Source organism: Panthera uncia, chromosome D2 (assembly GCF_023721935.1).
Source record: "Panthera uncia isolate 11264 chromosome D2, Puncia_PCG_1.0, whole genome shotgun sequence".
Taxonomy (NCBI): Eukaryota; Metazoa; Chordata; class Mammalia; order Carnivora; family Felidae; genus Panthera; species Panthera uncia.
This window is the reverse complement of record NC_064818.1, coordinates 34,849,923-34,870,780: the sequence shown is the minus strand read 5'-3', so window position 1 is coordinate 34,870,780 and position 20,858 is coordinate 34,849,923. Positions and strand designations below refer to the sequence as shown.

At 42.7% G+C, this 20,858-nt stretch overlaps 1 protein-coding gene across 7 annotated transcripts in view; it reads right to left on the bottom strand.

Annotated features, from left to right (window-relative positions):
* LRMDA (leucine rich melanocyte differentiation associated) overlaps positions 1-20,858 on the bottom strand; it is a 576,509-nt gene that overhangs the window by 132,358 nt on the left and 423,293 nt on the right. The window contains exon 4 of one of the 7 annotated variants that reach the window (XR_007460917.1): positions 10,518-10,530. The exons of the other annotated variants lie outside the window; for them this stretch is intronic. The gene's annotated coding sequence lies outside the window, so the exon portion shown is untranslated. Of the gene's footprint in view, positions 1-10,517; positions 10,531-20,858 lie in introns of those variants that run through there. 7 annotated transcript variants of the gene reach the window in all.

Here is a 20,858-nt window from a genome sequence, read left to right as displayed (position 1 = left end):
ACCTCCCAACATCCATCAGGGATGCACCCCTAAGTTCAAGGTGTAGCCAAAGAGCAGATGCCTATGAGTGGAACGTGGGTCGCAGTATACATGCAGAGGCCTCTGGTGGACAGAAGGGGTGGAAAGAGAGGAAGGGAGCATCAGGCAAGAGGCTTCATTTGTCCTGTCACCCTGAGCTCCACAAATGTTAGGTTACACCTGTGTATGGATATTCATGTCCATCCTCCAGTTTAATTCATTTGCTGCCCGTTTGGGCCAAAGCCCTGGGGCTGGTGAGGGACACCTGCAGTATGAGAAAACACAATTACCTTCTCACTCTGGAATGGGCTGAGGACTTGTGGAGGGAAGAAAAGGACCACATGAAAAACCTCGGATTCTAAACAGATTGTCAATATTTAAATAAATAAATAAAAAAGAAACCCCGGCTGTCAGTTCTAATTAATTCACGGCAATCAGCTCCTCTTGTTCTATTAGTTACCATTACAGCAACACACTCTTGAACAAAATACCAGAAGCTTTCATTAGAATCGTTAATATAATTTGATAACTGATGGTATTTGATTTCTGACTTTTGCACTTTGACTTGAAGCTTGGTGCAAGATGTCATCTCATTGATTGGCTGTGTTTTGTTGTTTTTTTTTTTTTCTTCTCACACCCACCACCCCAACCATGAACACTTCACATGACATTTCTTTGTTAACTGTAATTAATGTTCACATTTGTCACAAGTTGTATTATTTGGAAAAGCAGTCGTGATGATAAAAGATGTGACAGAGACACACACATGTCTTCTTATCCAAAATGGCTTTATCCTAATTTAGGTTTGAGGGAAAAATAAATGAAATAAGTCAAGCATGTATTTGTTTTCCCAGTCAGGAAGGATTGTTTAAAGTGATGCCTCTTGGAGAAACCAATGCAATTAGCTTTCTCAAAAGAAAAAAAAAAAGTGTCATTAAGGCATGAGTGAAATCTAAGAAAGACAAAATTTGAATTGAAGGTGAGCAAGCCAGACTGTAAATCTGTCTCACTTCCACTGACCACAGGTGCTGAAGAAGAGAGGTTATAACCAGACCACTGGGGTTCAAGGTGACTCATACAGAGGTAGAAACAAGCTCTCTCTCTTGCTATTTCCCTCCCTCCCTTCCTTATTCCCTTTCTGCATCTTTCTCTGTCTTTGTCTCCTTCCCTATGTCTCTTTTTTTCATTATTGTGAATTGTCTACAGTTGACCAGTGGGAAAGATACCTAGGCTGTATGTAAGGAATCAAATAAATATTCCTAGCCAAGGACTATCATTTTGGCTTGAATGTCAGGCACCAGACATGGGGGAATCTCTGGACAAACATGCTTATCAAGCAGGTACTTTCTTGTTCGGCCGACAGGACGAATGAGGTCTTTTTGAAGTAGGCCTTTATGATCTCCATGGGCACAAGGTAGGCAGGCAACAGTGTTCTGTTTTTAAAAGAAAACATGGCAGGGAGGTGAGGCGCAGGAGGGAAACATATTCCAAGAAACCCATTAAGACTGAGTGTTGGAGGAGAGCTGCAAGGACGTCACTAGGCCTGATACGAATGTCCACTGTGGGTACAAGACGCGCCATCTGTGTGCACACACCACCGCAGTCTGCATGCGAAGTATGTGCTGTGTTAGCATAGCTGAAAGTGGCCCAAATCAATCTCCCCTTGCTTTCCCCTCCCCCAATCCAGTCTCAGAGGAGTTTCCTCCATCACATACTAATGGTCTGCAATTTATTTTAAAGAGGCTATTTTGATCCTCAAGAAGTACTTAGGGGAGCGGGGAACCATAAACACCTCCTTTTTAAAAAATTTGTTTCCTTTTTCCCAGCCTGTAATTTAACTCTGACTGGCACCATTCAAATCAAGCGTTCCAAGCACAGACCCCCATCAAGTCAGTTCCAACTTGGAGCACATTTTTACGACCAAGTTAGAAATCCCTTAAAACAAGGTTTTCAGAGGGAAACGTTTGACAGACTTAACTCTTGTGGTGCAAATATGCCACAATGACATAGCAATTAGTTATTCAAAATACGGAAAGGGATTACAAGCTTTTTCAAGTCGCTTCATAAATATGTCCTCTTCTGGTATACAATCAGTAATTATACCATTCTTACTCAACTGTAAACTTCCTGGGTATGATTTATATCTCATTGAAATCAACACAAAAGTATTTGTTTTCTCAAAGGAAGGACCTCGGCTCTAATCTCCAAGGCTCACACACATCAAAGCCAGAGAACTACTGTTCTGCCTCACCAATGTAAATAAAATCATACACAAATGTTTATGCAAATTAATAGAAAGAGGTCGGTCAAGAGACATTTATCTTCTGGACCTGATATGGATTTACACAGGGGTCCCCTAGAACATTCCTTCAAGGGGGCAGAGTCAACTACATACCACTGAAGAGGAAGAGGAAACTAAGGCAATTCTCCTGGACCTTGTCCTTGTAGAACTAGTACCTTAGAGATATCACAGGACTGAGCTGAATTGGGCACCAAAGCCATGGGTGGATGTTTCATGCACCTCCTATCTACCCCGCCCCCAAATCCAAGAGGCTGCAGTAGTTGGCCTCTGTTAGAAAACAAATGAGAGGCACCTGGGTGGCTCTGTCAGTTAAGTGTCCAACTCTTGATTTCGGCTCAGGTCATGACCTCATGGCTTGTGGGTTCAAGCCCCACATCGGGCTCTACGCTGACAGGGTGGAGCCTGCCTGGGATTCTCTCTCTCCCTCTTTTTCTGTCCCTCCCCTGCTCTCTTTCTTTCTCTGTCTCAAAAAATAATAAACTAAAAAAAAAATTTTTTTTAAGGAAAGAAATGAAGATAAGACCTCTCTGGCTGAACAGAGCTGAACACAGCTCTTAGCTGTGAATCCCAAAGCCCTGGCTCTGGCCTTGCATGTAATAGCCACCCTTTAAGTGTCAGTGGACTAGTTGCACAGGTGAACACAAAAAATGGGCATACACTGCAGCTCAAGGATTAAGACAAGCTACAGGAAAACCTTCCTAACACTAGCACATCTGAGCAATTTTAGTCTTTACACAGAACGCTGGGCATACCTCTGTCCCAGAACTCAACATATTACACTGAAATGATTAGTTTCAATGTCTGCTTCCTTCACTGGATGACAAACTTCTTCATGGCTAGATCTACCGCAGCATATCTGGTAAGAAGTGTTTACCATTAGATCTTTACCAGAAGATTCTGAACCAAGTCTGATAGAAGCAACCCTACAGGAAAAGAAAGCACTACATTTGTTTGAGAGAGTTGGAGGGCTTGAATTATTGGCCTATAGCCAAAAATCTGGCCTCTCTCAAAATTCTTCTTTGTATTAAAGAACAAACTGAGGGTGGATGGGGGAGAGGGGAAAGTGGGGGATGGGCACTGAGGAGGGCACTTGTTGGGCTGAGCACTGGGTGTTGTGTATAAGCCAATTTGACAATAAATTATATTTTAAAAAACTCTCTCTAATGAATATTTTACTGCAAGTGAGAACTCGAAATACCCTGTATCTGAACCAGACTAAAGCCCAAGCTACAGAAGGGTACAGCACAGCCATTTTGTCCACCTCTGTGGACAATATTCAGCACAGTACTGGGTGTACAGAATGTGCTCCTAAGTAAATATTTTCTGTGAGGAAAGGTTTATAGATGGATGACTTTAGCAATTCTGAAATGTCAGTGTTTCCGAAGAGATTTTTACATCTGATCTCCAAATTGTCCCTAAACCTGGCCACAATCGTTGCACTTCAAGGTCAAGTCCCTGGACCAGCAGATCCCTATTTAAGATATAAATGTGAGCGGGCCAAGCCTAGAAGTAAATTGCACCCTAAAGTTACCTATGAATTATTCTGTAACTTGGAATATATTTTCTTATAGAAACACATTTATAGAGCATGGTCAGGCCTCAGGGTGACCCATAAAGCCTTTTATCTTGGATGTTTTTTTAACTTTCAAACTATTTAAAACTTGAACTTCTTCTTTTCTTGTTTTGGGGAATTCCTTATACATGAAGCCGTGGAGTAGGCAGTAGCCACACCCAAGTCCTAGTCCAAGTCTCCCCTTCCCTACTACCCTGGCAGCCGAAGCACTGGTAAGTCCCTCAGCTCAGTCCTCAAACTTGGAAGTGGGAACTAATAAGCAAAAACACAGGGTGATGACAATTCATTTGTGACGGAGCCATACCATGCATGGAGGGAAAGGTCCTTGCCTCCAGAAAGATGTCTTGTGTCCTGTTTTTATAACTTCTGGGCCATTGCCAGGTCCTCCAGTACACAGTCCATACCAAAACCTGCTAACAAATCCCCAACCTATCCCATTTTTTAAAATTAAGAGAGCAGGAGGTAATTCTGTTTCATTTTGTTTTCAACCAAGAGTCTTTGCTGATACACAACAGACCAAGATCAAATGGGCTACATTTGCCTTGAAAAGAAGTAGGAAGAAGTGATCTAGCAAACTAGTCCATAAACATCATAAATCCCACAAGCCACAAAGAGGTTCTGCTTTTCCTTGAGTATGAGTGCTTGTACATAGACCATTTTGATCAGAAGCAGACGGTCCAACCTGAGACAATCCATTATTCTGGCCCAAACAACCTATGTAACCACTGACACATTTCTTAGTCACTTAAGCCTCAATTTCTCCAGCTATAGAGTGAAAGTACCCACCAGATGATTCCCCAAGTTCCTTAAAGCTCAGCATATTATAAATCTGAGATCTGGCCAAGATGAGGAAGAAATGATGTGGGGCCAGGAGATAATCTTCAGGCTCTTTCTCAACTCAGAAATTTCTAAGCACCCCTAGTCCTCTCCTAACCTTCCCCTAACATTCAACAAACAAGTGTGACCATTAGTCCCCCACTTCTGCAAGGCTGTTGACCCTAAACCATGATCTTGATTAGAAAATGGAAGGCAGGAACCCTGTAATGTTAAAGGCATAATTAACTTTGTCATTAAATCAAACTCTCCGACTTAACCTTTGGTTCTAGGGAAGAATTGTTGATAGAAAATTCTGTGACTCATTGGAGAGCCATTACCTATTCTAAGAGGCATATTTAAACTTATTATTGCCCCAAACACACAGCTAGATGTTCTTATTATACATGGTGGGGGAGAATGGCCACTGGTTCAGAACAAGGCTGGGTATCTGCTAATGGTGAATACATTTCAGCTTGTCTATGGTAAGACCTTAATTTCAGAGATTTATAACCAGTGTAAATCTGCCCTGAACAGAAGCCTGACACAAAATTACTTTGCCCAGTAGCAATTTTTTAAAGTTTTCGACTAAGTGCCTTTTATTCAACTTTACAACCAAAAAAAGAAAAAAAAAAAAAGAAACAAAGCAAAGCACCATAAGAACTACCTTTAGGCTACAAACATTCAAACATGCACACACGTGCACACACACACATGTGCAGGCATGCACACAAATGTATGCTTTCAGAGTTACCACTGTTGTCTCTAGGCTCCTGGTGGAATAGGGTCCATGCCTCAGTTCAGGTCCAAAAAAAGTGAGAAGCAGGGTAGAAAAGTGTGCAGTGAGAAGACTGGTCTCAGAAATCTGCAGCCCTGCCTGATTTCCATAATGGATGAGCTCAGACCTTTATGTGAAATCATCACCCACATATAATGTCCAAGCAATTGCAGTTACTATTCAGTCAAGAATCTACATTTGGGGGCACGTTCTCAACACCTACATAGGACATAGCCAGGAGGATGCCATAGGCTCACCAGTCCCTATTCCATGCCAGGGATGACTTTAAGTGAATCAGAGACAACAGATGGTGAAGAATGGGAAACCACAATGAAAAGAAAAATCAACTTTCAGATCACCAATAAACTGAGTGTGGAAGGCACTTTTCTGGTGTGTTATACACACAAACTTAGATAATCATCATCATAAACCCATAAGGTGGCTACTACTGTTTTCCCGACTTTCAGATGGAAAAACCAAAACAGGTTAAATAAATTGCCCTGAATCATATAGCTAGTGATGGAGCCAGAATTGGAATCCTGGCAGCTCCCAAGTTCCTGTTGTACTCATGAATGCCTAAGTATTCTCTCCAAAAAGTGCTATAATTATTTCATCCCAATGCCCATGAATTATGGTAAGAATGATAACCTTAATAGTAATAATGGTTGGTAGTGATGTAATGCCATTGATTGTATTATGTCATGTGCTTTACATACACTTTATACCCATTAGCTCAGTCTTCACAACATTCCCATTAGGGTGGTACTTTCATCATTCTCACTATACAGATGAGAACCTGAGAGACAGGGGTTAGGTGAATTGCCCAAGGTCACAGTTGTTAAGGAGAGGACTGGAACTCACTCCACATCTGCCAACTCCAAAACTAATCCTCTACCCATTTCACAATACTCATGTCTTAAACAATCTCTGTGGTATTTGTTAGCAGAGTGTATGCAGGGCCATCATGCTAGCAATTTCCTGTTCTAACTCCTCTCTCGTGTTCTACACACAGACCCACTATTTCAGAAAGGCTTTCTGCTATCCTCCCATTCTAAATCCTACTCAATTCCTTTTGCAAGGTGTTCTTCCTCACTGGGGATTTCCTGAGCATGCTCAAGCTATTCCAATATTGTGCCACACTTGACATTTACTTTTCTATCATCTATCTCAGGCTTCCATTTCCCCTTAACACTGCCTATGTCCTAGGAGTTCTAGGAGCCTATAAGCAGAAAGTAATCAGGCAGTCTGGCTTGAATCCCAACTCTGATACTAGCCAACTATGTGACATGGTTGAGTTCCTTCTGTGTACCTCAGTTTCTGCATCTGTAAAATGGGCATACTATGAATACCTACTTCACAGAGTTCTGTGAAGATTTAAAAAGATGGTATATGTAAAGGACTTAAGACAGCACCTGGCACATAATTGGGGCTCTATCAGTATTTGTGTTTGTTGACGGTGGTGTTTTTGAAAACAGTTTAGACCCTAGCTAACCTCTGCTTCCAGATATCCTCTGCTTGAATCCACCCAGCACCTGACAGTCAGATTCAACTGAAAATACCACTTTCTTAATGTTGCTTATTGGCTCAAAAGCTGCCCATCACACAGTGAATAAAGTCCAAATACTCACTACTGAAAGTAAGATCATGTCAATGAGGGCAGTGACCACAGGATTTCCCTGTAGCTTTCAGGATAAAATTCAGTCTCCTCTGCAGGACTTTAAAGTCTTCTGAAAGCTGCCCCTTTCTCACTGAATTTTTACTCTTTCTCCAAACAAGGCCCCCTATCCATGCCAGGGAAGAACAGTCACTGTACCAGTGAGTCTTGCTGCCATCATCTTGGGACATCGCCTGCAGCCTCCTGTGCAAGGTTGTCCTTCCCATCTCCAACTTGACACTGAAATCCTACCAAAGCAGTGGTTCGTTATGAATCAAAATCACCAGGGAAATGTTAAAACACACAGGCACCCAGCAGGTCTTGGCTGAGGCACAGGTATCCTTGGTTTCTAACACTCCCCAAGTGACTCTGATTGTGCAGCCAAAAGGTTCACACATCCCCATGATACCTGTAAGCTGTCACTGCTGCATTCCAATTAATACCAACCATTATTCTGCCATTTGACACTTCACACAAGTGTGCTCTGCCTCTCCAACTAGACTGTAAACCCTCTGAGGGGGGGGGAGTAAGTTTAACTAACATGTTTATAAATACCTGGGCCCAGGTTGTATCCCCCTCTCATAGGTAGTCATATATATTTTCAACGTGCATTTTAATCTTGTCTCTCTGGAGAACATAATGTCATGGCAGATGGAGATGAATGACAGATATTTTTGCATCTGTCTCAGTACCCAACACCCACTGAGTACTTAATAGCTAGCTGGGGACACACCTGGTCAACAGTAGTTGCTCAGTAGCTACTGGAAGACTGTTTGCATAATAGGTCATCTCTAAGAAGCCAATATGCACATGATATACACAATGGCACCAGTAACATAATCCCTACCACACAAGTTCAATCCAGTGACCCTTTCCCTGAGAGCCAGTGATCAGGATACTGAAAAAAACTGGCCACCTTGAGGTACAATGGCAGTGGTTCCTAATTTTTCACAGACGTCTGTGATGTCAATTAATAATCTGAAGGTTTATACTCCTCCGTTCCTCCCCACTAGCGTTTTAACATTTCCATTAACCAAAGCTCTGACAAGGAGACTCTGAGGCAAAAGAGCAGTCTGGCCAGATGAGCTCTGTAGGTCCCCTGGAATCTCCCAACACAGGCAGTGCTTTAAAGGTTAAGAAGTTATCTTAGGCTGTTCAGAAGCAAACCAACCCAGGACCAGTGAGTAGGGCCATGGGATCAGTCTGATTCCTGGGCAGAAGCTTCTCTCCATGCTGGCCACAAGTGCCAGGGGCAGAACTTTAAGATGAATATGTGATCCATTATCAGCTGCTATTACCATCCTACCATAGCTGAAAGAAAGAGGCTATTACACATAATACATAAAATAACATTTAGTAAGGAAATCTGGATAATTACTTAGTAAAAAGGACATTGAGTCAGGTTCTAAGCCATTGCCCTGAATTGGGAATGACATTACTTATGTCTTAAGTTAAATTGAGTAAAACTTCCTAAGCACTCCCTTAAAGAACACCTGTAAGTAATGAGTTGGCCTATCTCATCCATCCTGCTTTGTATCTCAGTCCTGAAGAGCAGACCGAGATTACCGGCCCCCCACAACCCACAGCTCTCTAGGCTGGGCCAGCTCAAGGTGATGAGCTCCTCCAGGCCAGTGTGGAACAAGGGTTCCCCTAGTGTGCACTGGAGTTGTCATAAACAGAGAGAAGCCAAAGAGGTCAATCAGTAATGTATTTTCTTTCCTTTGCTGCAATTGATGGACATTAAAATGCCTTCAAAATTAGAGCAGAAAGAATATGAGTGAGCGCACTATATGGAACCAGAGATGATTACAGCTGACTGCTTTCCAGTAATAACACCACCATCACCGAAACCCATCGATCTTCACCATCACTAGAATTCTTTCCGTGTATCTGGTGCAGATAAAGGGATCTCACCCACCCATGACTTTAAATATCACCTACACACCGAAAGACTCCCAATTCCTATTCCCAGGCCTGACCCCTTCCCACAGAAGCCTCCCAATTCAGTTACCTTCCTGACATCGCCACTTGGAAGGCTAAGAGGAACCTCAAATTTAACAAAGTCCAGAACTTAACTCACTATGAGCCCAAACTTACTCATTCACACCAGTAAGTGGCACCTCCATTCTTCCTTCTGTTCCTCTGTCTCTCACTCAGCATTTCTTATCAGCAGATCCTTTCAATTCTTCCTTCTAAACACCTGGAATGTGACCACACCCCACCACCCACCTGGCAACCACCCTCATCTACACCAACCCAAACTCTCAGCTGGCCGACAGTTGGAACCTCAGCTTCCCTACTAGTTCCCCGGCACACCAGGGCCACAGTGATCAATGTGAGATTTTACTCATGTCAAATTACGCTCAGTGCTTTTCACTGGATTCTAAGACAGAATAAAACCCCAAATCCTGGCCAGAGCCTAAAAGTTCCTACATGCCCCAGTCTCTGAAACAGCCCCTGACTTCACACGTCATGGCCGTCCCCTCACTAACCCACCTCTCTATGCAGGGGCCAGGCCTGCTTCTGCCTCAAGCCTTTGCATGTGCCAGTACCTCCAGAGACATCCTCCTCTCAGACCACTCATCCCTCTCCCCATCCAGGTCTCTGCTGAAACACCACTCATCGGAGAGACTTTCCCTGACCTCCCTTTGTGAAGCACATCCACCTCCTTATTCTCTATTACCCTCACCATGCTGTATCTGGGCCCCTCCTCCTTACTGCTCCTTATACACACATGCCCATTCATTGCTTCTCTCCAACACACTGCACTGGACAATGTAAGCTGTGTGAGGACACATTTGATTTTTGGTCATTTTTTTCCCCTGTTTTAGTCACTGCTGTTTCCCAACACCTAGAACATACTAGATGCTCAGAAACTATTTGTTGAAGGTATAAATGAAAATGCACAGCATTAGCATTTGCCAAATGGTAACTGCTCTTATGTTAAGAGGCTGTGCCTTCATTTGGGGTCAGCTCCTGACATGCAAGTCAGTATTCTTTCATTACGTTGACTCTACCACTTCAAGTTAAGCAAGAACACGTGCACACTTTTGTAGCATTTTATAGTTTGTAAAGCGCTTTCACATGTAATTATCTTGACTTTAAGTGCTTCTCACTATGACTGTCCAAGTAGTTCAGGCAGGGAAAACCAGTAAGAAAGTGTTAGCATCCAACCTAGGTTTTCTGCTCCTCAGCCCCATGCCCTTGTCTCTCTCACACGCACCCTCCCTGCTTGGTGAGATGCTGGCAGTACCTGGCAGGAAGGGAAGAACTGGCTTTGCCCTCCGAGTGTTCACAGCGTTCAGCCTGCACCAGGACATGAGCAGACATGTGTGGGGCTTGAAGGACGACAGGTCAAAAGTGCAAATAAAATGCTCCCAGCAGTGGTATTTCTGGAGAAATAGGATATATCCTGGTCCTCATCCCAAGGGGAGCTATTGGTAGGAGCTGACCACTCAACTCCACATCCTCCTCCACTGGCATGCACACCAATCCTTCTGAAAGTTTTGGAACAGAAGCTGAGAGGATAGAAAGGGCAGAACAACAGCTGAATCCTAGCTGCTGCCCATGAGAATGAGGGGTGTTTTTGTTTTTCAAAGTAACAAAGGCTGGCCCCACCCAAGACCAATTAAAACAGGAGTCAGCAAAGTATGAATACGATGGGCATCTTGTTTCAAGCTCCTTAGGTGATTATAATGGCAGCGATTGTTGCAAACCAGTGGTACAGTGCCTCACCATTGCAAAGCGCTTTTTCTTCCACTATCTCCTTTAATCATCCACAAGGTCTCGGCTGTAGGAGGGACAGGCATACATATCCCAAAGTTAGAGGAAAAGAAACAGGCAGACAGATGGACTGACTCCAAGTCCCCCAGTTAGCTAATGAAAGACAAAACTGGGACCAAGCATGCTTCAAGAAACAAGCAGTCAAGTCTGCAACTGTGTAAGCCTCCTGACTTAGTGGGCTTCCGAATCACCCATGGATCTTGTTGAAATGCTGATTAGGCTTCAGCAGATGTAGGGTGGGGCTGAAGAATCAGCGTTTCTAACAAGCTCCCAGGCGATGCTAATGATCTATGGACCACCCTTTTGGTAGTGAAGACCAAACAAACATACCTCAATAGTAACTAAACTGAATCCATCCTTGTTTCTCCATGTGGGGAAGGCTAGGAACCTTTCAACAGCCTCCCAGCAGTGTTCTCAGTTGGGCCAAGTCCTCTACCACACTATGCAAGCTCTGTACCACAATCAGCTGGCACTCCCAGCCTCTACCTATGTACACCAAGTCAATCTCATCACATTCCATGAAGCATTATGCAGAGCCCATTCACTATCACCACCAATACACACACACACACACACACACACACACACACACTCCAAAACTACTAAGATCTAGGCTACTTCATGACTCACAACCTTCCAAACAAACCCTTCTGTCTGCTCAGAAAACACTGGTGTTAGATTCCCACATCAGTAGCAAAGATGGCCCTTACCATCATTTGTCAGGTTGGAATCGATTACATCCTGACACCACTCCATTCTCTGAGATTACCCCTTTATTATTCGGGGGGGGGGGTACACTATTCCTGAGGTCATTTTTAAATGTTTTGTGTGCCTTTTAAATATCAGCTGCCACATATATAGAGAGACTTCAAATGACTGCCTAAGATATTCCATTTTAGCCTTAAATCTTTAAATATACTTATGAATTTTTGACTTTAACAGATTGCCTAATGTCTCTTCCTTCATAATGGAAATAGATCCCAGGGAATCCTCATTAACTCTATCTTCTTGGGGCACTCTTCTTGAGATGGCCTTGTATCTCAAGATTCAGCACCCCAGGTGCTCCCCATGAGATGTCCTTAGTTTCTGGTCCTTGGGCCTAAGCACGGACCTGGGCCAGTATGCATCAAAGGACAAGGGAACCATGTTTCTGCTTACCTGAAACACGTTTTTCTCCCACCAGCCTTTGAACCACCAACAGCCAGAACATCCTCCAAGTAGCTAAAGTCTAACTACGTGGCAGGTTCTGGTCCTGAAGCCTTGGTCTTCCCTGCCCAACACACTCCCCCTTGCTGAATGTCTACAGCCCTCAGTTTGAACCATGAATTTTAGCAACTAATTAAACACAACCATATCATAGAAAAGTCTTGTCTCCCCAGCAAGGGAGGGTTTGGCCCATATCCTACCCATTCACGTGTCTGGTTTGATGCTGTGCATGAGCAAATGCTCAGTACTGAACTCCTGATTGACTGAGAGTGCTGACAGTGGATATGTTTGGTACCAACATGCCACCACTGCACGCCCAGCTCTGATCAAGCAAGTTGCCAGTCTAAGAATGCCCTGGCACAACCACCAAACCTCACCATTCTCTGCTGCTGCCAAGTCTCTTCCCTCTTTACCTATGCATGACATCACACCTAAATTTGATCCAGGAAAAAAATACAGTAATCCAAATTTTTCCATTACAAGATCACCAACACCACAAGCAAGGAGGGGCAACCTAAGAGTGTAGTGACCTCCATTCTAGAAAGCCAAGAATTCCTCCCATGTACACGATCATAGCAAATCCTCCCAACTAAGGAAATAACTGAAGGGGAACACTCTTCCCTTTTTTTCCCCCTAAAAGCTTGAGAAAGCAAGGATGAGTTCTAGTGTCCCTAACTGTGGTCTTAATTTCAGGTTTAAATCTAAGGAAATTGGGCTCATTGTACTTACCCCCCATACCTGCTTCTGAGATTACATCACTTGCTAACATGTCATGTGCTTTACCACGCTGGTCATTACATCTCTTGAACCAAGGCTGATTTTGTCTCAGCTTGTCATACTAGAGAGCACTGTTTCATACCATTTTACATATGCCCCCCCTTTTGCACAAAGTTCACATTCAGATACTTCTATGTATAATTATTGATCTTTATGTACAGTCTAACTTTCTATGCCACAGTTAGGACAGATGAAAAGGAATTCCCAAATGGGTAGTAGTGAGGCATTAAAAATTCTAAACCATACCACTATAGAAAAACCCATTTCTATTCCAGTATTTATTTTTCTGCATCTTGCCTAAGTTCTCCTCAGTGTTTACTAAAATCTTGACAAGTGGACATGTCGTCCTCTATCCCTCTACTGAGATATTAAATAGCCACCCCAAAATGAGCAGGATATATTACAAATATATGTATATTGATGACCCAGCTGCTATTTGTACATTTGAAGTATGACATCTTTACTCCTGTCATCAAGCAGAAGTAATTAAGAATAATCAAGTGGGTGTTAATTGGATGTAATGAAACAATCTCCAGTCAGCCTGAGCCTACTATTTGCCTCCTACTAATAATTATGAACACTAAACACTCGTGCTAATCTCCTTCTTCTTACAGAAGCCAAACAGAGATACAGTATTTACTTAGCTAATGGCTTGTTTTGTCTGCAATTTAGTCTGTTTTAAAGCTAGGAAACTCATAATTTGCCAAGCTGTCACCAGCTGCTGGGCCCAGACCAGGGATATAGGATTCTCAATGACAACAGTTCAGGGTATGTTGTCTGAAATGAGAGGACAGATATTAATTAAGCTAACCTCCAGCTGCAACTGTACCTGGGCATGTCGATGCAAAAAAAAAAAAAAAAAATCAATGTTCTAAGTCTGCATTAGTCAAAAGTACTTGTGGACCATGCACTCATTATTGCCCAGGGCTTCATCAAAGAAAAGAGTTTCCACATGTAACCATCAGGAGGTCTCTATTTTGCTCTTTAGAACAATCTCCAGAGGCCTCTGCAGCCACAGAGCTAGGGACTGGCCTTTGATCATATTACTTCAGGAGAATCTTGGCTGTTGGATGACTATTATACAGGAGTGAACCGAAAGTGTCTGATCGAGAGTGACCATTAGAAACATATTACTGGCCATTAAGCAGATGGTTAGATGTTTTTAAAGAGCTCTTACATAGTAATAGAATCCAGAGTCATTGACTATATTTATTACTCTCCCATGAAAGTGGAAAAAATAAAAAGACTGAATGTTTGTTCCAGAGGTGGTTAATTTCATTCTCCCAGGATCACCAGGAGATCACATGCAGACTAGAAACTAGCAGCTGGTGATAGGATTTTAAAACAGGCTTCTGAACAAGATGATTAAAGTTAAATTCCTTATCAGAACTCAGGTGGGATTCTAAATGAAGCCCCTTGCCTGATGGTAGTGGAATCAGAGTTATAAAACAAATATGCATCTAAACCATAGGCCAGCAAACTTTTTCTGTAAAGCTTAAATATTTTAGACCTTACAGACCACAAACCATACGTCACCATTACTCAGATCTAAAGTTATGGCATGGAAGTGGCCATGGAGGATAGTAAATGAATTGGCATGGCTGTTTGCCAATAAAACTTTATTTATAAATACATAAGCCTGCAGGATTTGGCCTATGGGTCATAGTTTGCCAATACCTGAGTTGTACCACACTGAAACCGGCTGTGTTACAGATGATATTTTGAGGGAAATGAGTTCTCCCTACTCAGGCCTCCATCAATAACCCCTATTTTACTTCACAAGTGTAGAGTGGAAGAGAGCCAAAGCATAAGAGACTCTTAAAAACTGAGAACAAACTGAGGGTTGATGGGGGGAGGGTGGGTGATGGTATTGAGGAGGGCACCTTTTGGGATGAGCACTGGGTGTTGTATGGAAACCAATTTGACAATAAATTTCATATATTGGAAAAAAAAACAAGTGTAAAGAGACCTCATTTTGTATAATACATTTTTGAAAATGTGCTTAAATCAATATATTCTATGTTGCATCCTACTTTCCATTAATACACACTTTTATATGAAGTTTATCCCCATTTTGGGATGACACTACAATGAACAGGAGTCAACACCCTTCTACTCAGCAAGTATTGCTATAGGGCTCCATTCATAAATACTTATGTTATTTTGCTATTATTTATATATTTATATGTATATATAAATATAAATTTTATATTATATATGTTATATAATGTATATGAATAGCCATATATACATCACTTCTTCTGTTTCCTTTGTTCATAACTTCAAACATTGAGTTTTCTTAAAGGCAAACCATCTGTAATTATTGGTAAACAAAATCTGTCCATTCTAGATCCACTATTAAATAGGAGTACATAACTTACTACAACAGAGGTATCCCTTAAATATTACAAAATCTGGAAGGATTTTATTGAACTTCAAGGCAAAGTGAAAAGACACAACGACCCAGGGGTGAAGGACTCTAATGTTTTAGTCTCAGTTCTTTTGCTTAATAACTGTGAGACCTGGGACATATTATTTAACCCCTCTGAGCTTTGGTTGTTTCTAAAAAATGAAGGAGTTATATCAGAGGATGGCTAGAGTCACCTCAAGCTCTCATATCCTCTGACCAGTAGACAGAAAATAGCTTAATTAGCTTGCTTGATTACAGGATGATATTAATGAGGCCAAAGGAGCAAGTTAAATAGGCATGCAAGGCTAGCTAGTTTGAAATAGAGCAAAATACGGTCATACAGGTTATAACTCAACTTGGTTGACTAACAGTGCATGGCTAGTTCAGTCCTCAAATCAACAACACACATAATACATGATAACAGTAAGTCACAAACAGCTTTATATAACAGTATCATTAATATTTTTATATGACCACTAGACAATACAACCAGGTATTTCATCCTACTTCTTTCCAGTGATGTGGTGAAGGACCATGTCTCTCCAGCATGTCCTGGACCAGTCCATGGTCCTACTGTGCATGATCAGAATGCAGTGCACACCATGTGTGATTCACTATGTAAATGTGACAACAGCTAAACTGGTCTATACACTGCTTAACAAGACAAATCCAGGGATCACATGCCTAGATGTCAGGCAATGTCAAATTACAGTAAAAGTTCCTAAATAATTATGTTCTCTTTCTGCACTTATCTTGTCCTGGACTAGTAGTCACTTGCAGACCATGTCAACAAGTAGATAAGGTCTTCCAGTTACTACTTTATGGTATGTAGATGAGAACAAGCTTAGAAGAGGCAGGAAAACAAAATTAAATGTAATATCACCATTTTTTCTTCTTCTCTTTTTCCATATCTCTATTCTCTCCCTATAACCCAGTTCTCCTTGGAAAGTCCAACTACCCATCTTCCAGGTCTTAGCTGTATTTGCTGAGCCATTCAACAAACATTTACTCAACGACTTCTGCGTGCCAGGCACTTGGGAACCAGAGGTGAAAAAGACAGATTTGGTTACTGCTCCAGTGGAGTTGATGGGTTTCTTTTGAAAAGGCACATCCTAGGCATATATGTTTATACCACGTCTATGTTAAGTGTAGCAAAGTAGAAAAAGTATATCACCTACCAATACTCAGTCCCAATTTATTAAGCACCAAATATCCACTAGACAATCTGATGGCTTTTCAGGTGTAAAAAAAGAATGAGAAAATGCCCCTGTTTTCAAAGAGCTTACAGTATAGAGGACTCTTCCATGGGATCTTTCAAGTTGGTGAAGAACCGAAACTTCAATATCAATTCTATTTCCGTAAGTTCTGTGAGGCTCTCATCACGTGGCTGTCTACACCAAGAGCTTCCACCTGGGCCTACTTAGATACACAACAATCTTAGCAAACATACTGTACTTTAACTAAAAGGGTCCTCACAGACACCTTCTAACATTTTACTGATGAAAAAACTGAGACCTGGAAAGGTAAATGGACTTGTCCAAAGTCATACAACTAGCAGGTAAAATTAGGCTCTAACAGGATCATGTTCAAAGTGGCCTCACTGGGTCTAGCTCCAAAGTTAGCCAGTATATTTGCAAAGTCGGTCTGCCAGGTAAACAAACATCCCAGCTTCTGCAAAATCCTTCCATCAAATACATGGCAATAGGATGCTGCAGCAGCATCACTGCATAAGGAAGCTTGATGATGCCCTAAGAGGGCCTGGGTAGACCTGATGTCCTCTCCAGATCTTCTGACCTCATGATTTCCATGATGTTAAATGTTCCTTCTGGTCCCCAGCTCTATCATATAAACATTACTCCACTACTTTGGAAATCTAGATACCCTACTAGAAAAAAGCAGACTGCACACAGTAAGAGGGTGAAAGTTGTGCCATTACAGGCAGACCTTGCATTATTCCTTTGAACAGCCAGGGTCAGTTTCATATAATAATGGAATCCAGAAGCTTCCAACACTCCTGGCTCTAGGTCTAGACACAAACTTATGCATGATCTCTCATCCAAGTCCTATCAGCTTTTGATCTTCTTGGTTCTCCACCTGCCTTTCCTGGACCACAGCACTTGTCACCTGGTGCTGTGCTCCCACTAAGACCTTGGACACCATTCCTATTAGCCAGTCTCCAGCAGCCCTGAGAAAATGGCCCTTTGGATGATATCCAGACCACAAGACCCTATCTAAGCTTAAACCTCCCACACACAGTACAGGGGATTTGTTCAAATTATCCACACTTCACATGATAACACCCTCACCCCACCCACCCATGGTCCTTCCAGTCACCATCCTAATCGTGGAGGAGAGCTTTCATTGAACTCTATGAAATCTTCCATTAACACCAACCTACCCAAGTCTAAGAGCTCTTCAAATTCATTAACAAGCTTCAACATAAGACATACAAATGCTTATATATGTCCCGTAAATGGAGAACCAGATTGTCAAGGTAGCCAAGAACAAAAAAATAAAAATTCAAAACCAGCTTACAGAAGGTCAGAATTCCTCTAATTAACGACAAATACCTCACAATGAATAGCTTGATGAAGACAGGGCTCAGCACCACAATGAGATTTTTTCTTCTATTTGCAGAGCAATGAAATCATTAAGGTAATAGATCACCATTCCCGCTAACAGAATCTCTTAGTGTCATCTCCTTCAGTGTGCATGCAAGCAGAAGACACACATCTATTGTCTCTTACTTCTGGAAGTTGTAAATGTAGGGAAATTGTCATCATTAAATTGAATGTAACAGTCCTCTTCCCCTCTCCCCCTTTTATTCTTTCACTCTGTTCCTCGGCTCAGTCTGACACATACCTTGTAAATGTCAACACAAAAGTATGTCCTGAAGACCAATGGGCAGAAAGTTCTGATTACCAGCAAAAATCCATCATGTGATACCGAACAGTCACCCCTGCAGCAAGAGGAAATGATAATTGCTTTGCCGTGCAAGGTGGAGAAGCTGACCTCAAAGTGTCTCTGGTGGTATTAACATATAATGAAGATGGGTGCAGACAAAGGCTACTGCTGAACACACCAGGGACGCCATCAGACATCTTCACCTCTGAGGCATTGTTGTTAAGGAACATAGGCAACTCTAATTATAGCCTACTCTTCATGTTCCAACATCTTAACCCAGAGCCTTCTCCATTCAACCCTAGTGGGGAACCAGGAACCTCTCACTGGGCCTAGAGGAACCCTAGAAAATTCTCAAACAGGGATTAGGAAGGGTTCACACCAGGAAGCCAACCCCTTTGGGGAAAGAGGAAGGAACATGGCAAGTGAGCTCTGACCAGGGAGTGCCTGACTGGTTTGCTGCAGAGAAGAATGTGTAGCTTTGAGGCCATCAGCATGTAGCTTGAGAGGTCACAGACAGAGCTCCTCTGAGCAACCAGCGTGCTGAGCCAGCAAGGGGAAGGAGGCAGCTTCCTGACCTGAGGAATTCTGCAGGAGGCCTTGCATTCCATGGGTTGTCAGGGGCTGTCATTGGGCCACAAGGACTGTTTGGCCTTGAGCATTAGTTATGTTATGTAAATTACCCTTAATGAAAGTGCGGCCTTGGTCCATAAAAACTTAACAATGCATTTATCTTCATTTGAGCGCTCCCCAGCAGCCACCACCTCCCTTTACAGACCATATTAACTGGGCTTTCATGGCATGTCCCTGTCCTCCACAGCCACCGTCAGGAGAGCCCCAGAAGACGGCAAAGAGTTGGCTTACACTTAACAAGACAAATGTGCCACCGTGGAGGTGGCATCAGGTGGCCCGAGTGCACATACAGGACGGCAGAGCAGATGCAGCTCTGCCCATCCCTCCTCCCCAGGCCCTCTTTGTGAACAGTGTTCAGATGGCTGGAACAGATAAAACTTAGTTTTGCATTCTTGAGAGCTGGATGTCACCTCTGACTCATCAGCAAGCATTTATTAAGTGCCTCCTGTGTACACAGCCTACAGCAAAGATCTCTCTCTCTCCTTGCATGTAATAAGCAGGCAATGGTTTCTCACTCTGAGACACCCCATTTGAGATGCCCAAATCAAACTTCAAGGCACTTCGCAGCTGCTGTTTTCAGTTCTATGCCAATCCCCAACTTGGAAGAAGTCTCAAAAAAAAAAAAAAAAGTCAGTCTGAAATCCTCAGGTACAAGTTTCAGTACAGGTTCCCAGAGTTGAAGAGGACAAGAATTGAAATTATATAGCAACTGGGAGAAGAAGAAGTTTGGTCTGTCTTACCCTGAATGCAATCTTCATAATTACAAAACATTTTAAAAGTAAAACACCTTACCACTGCATGTAAAACCTTCCACAGACTGATGCTGCTCACTTCCCAGGCTCAGCTCCATCCCTGTCATTTTCTCCTGAATAGCCACAGAGACCTCTTCCCCAGGGCCTCATAATCACCAAACTCTGTCTAGTCAAGAACCTTTCACTTGCTGCTCCCTCTGCCTGCACTGTTCTTCCCTCTCTCCTTTCCTAATTAACCCTGCATCCTTCAGCTCCCCAGGGAAAATCCCTTTATTGGGGAAGCCTTTCCAAAGGTCTGGGAGTCAAATTAGGTCTCACTATGGCACCACGTCCTTTTCCTTCCCAATCCCTGCCCCAGGTGTGAGTGAACATCTGTTCCTCAGTGATCGCATGTGTGATTATTTGATGACCTTCACCTCCACCGGACTGTAAGCTCCATGAGGACAGCAGCCATGTTTACTTTTCCTACCACCAAACCGCTAGCACCGAGCACACAGCAGACAGCTAAAACAATGATACGTTATCCATACCCATCACTTCCTCTCCGCGACTATGGAAATGACACCAAGAAAAGAACTATGTTCACATTCATTGGACAATAAGAAGTGAGAGACCCCAACAGTGACCGAACACTAGAAATAGCCACCAGGAAAAGCCAGGTAGACTTTAGGTGAGAACATCTTCAAGAATAAGTCACCCCTTCCCAACAGGACAGTGGGCAATTGGGTGAGGTGACCTTTCTCAAACCCTGCCATTCCCATGTTGTCTGTCCTGGCAGCCTGACTGTGGAGCCATGGCAGCTGTATCTTATCACCTGGTCTGGAAGCAGTTCTACTCCGCAAGTGCAAGTCCAACTTTTACCCACACTCTTTGTTGTGCTACCTGGCTGCCAGGAAGAAGACAGATTGTTGTTTGTTTTCCAGGAAGCAAAATACATAAAATAACTATGAGGCACCAGGCTGGCAAAGAATAATTTCCTGAAAGTCAAGAGCCAAAATGACTTGGTTGCCCTGCCCCAAAGCCTAGGAGAGGAAAGGGTACAATCCCCAATGAAGAGAGATGTACTTGCAAAATACCTCTCTCTCTCTCTCGCCTAGATATCAAAGGAGTTGCATTGAATTAGTTGGCCACAATTTCCTGGAAAAGGAGATTATCCCAATTTGTTCACCTCACAAAGGAATTGTGTGAATCCTATTTGACCCCTGTTTTTCCAATCTAGGGTATGAATTTAGCTAGCTTTGAAAATGTTTTAGGGCTT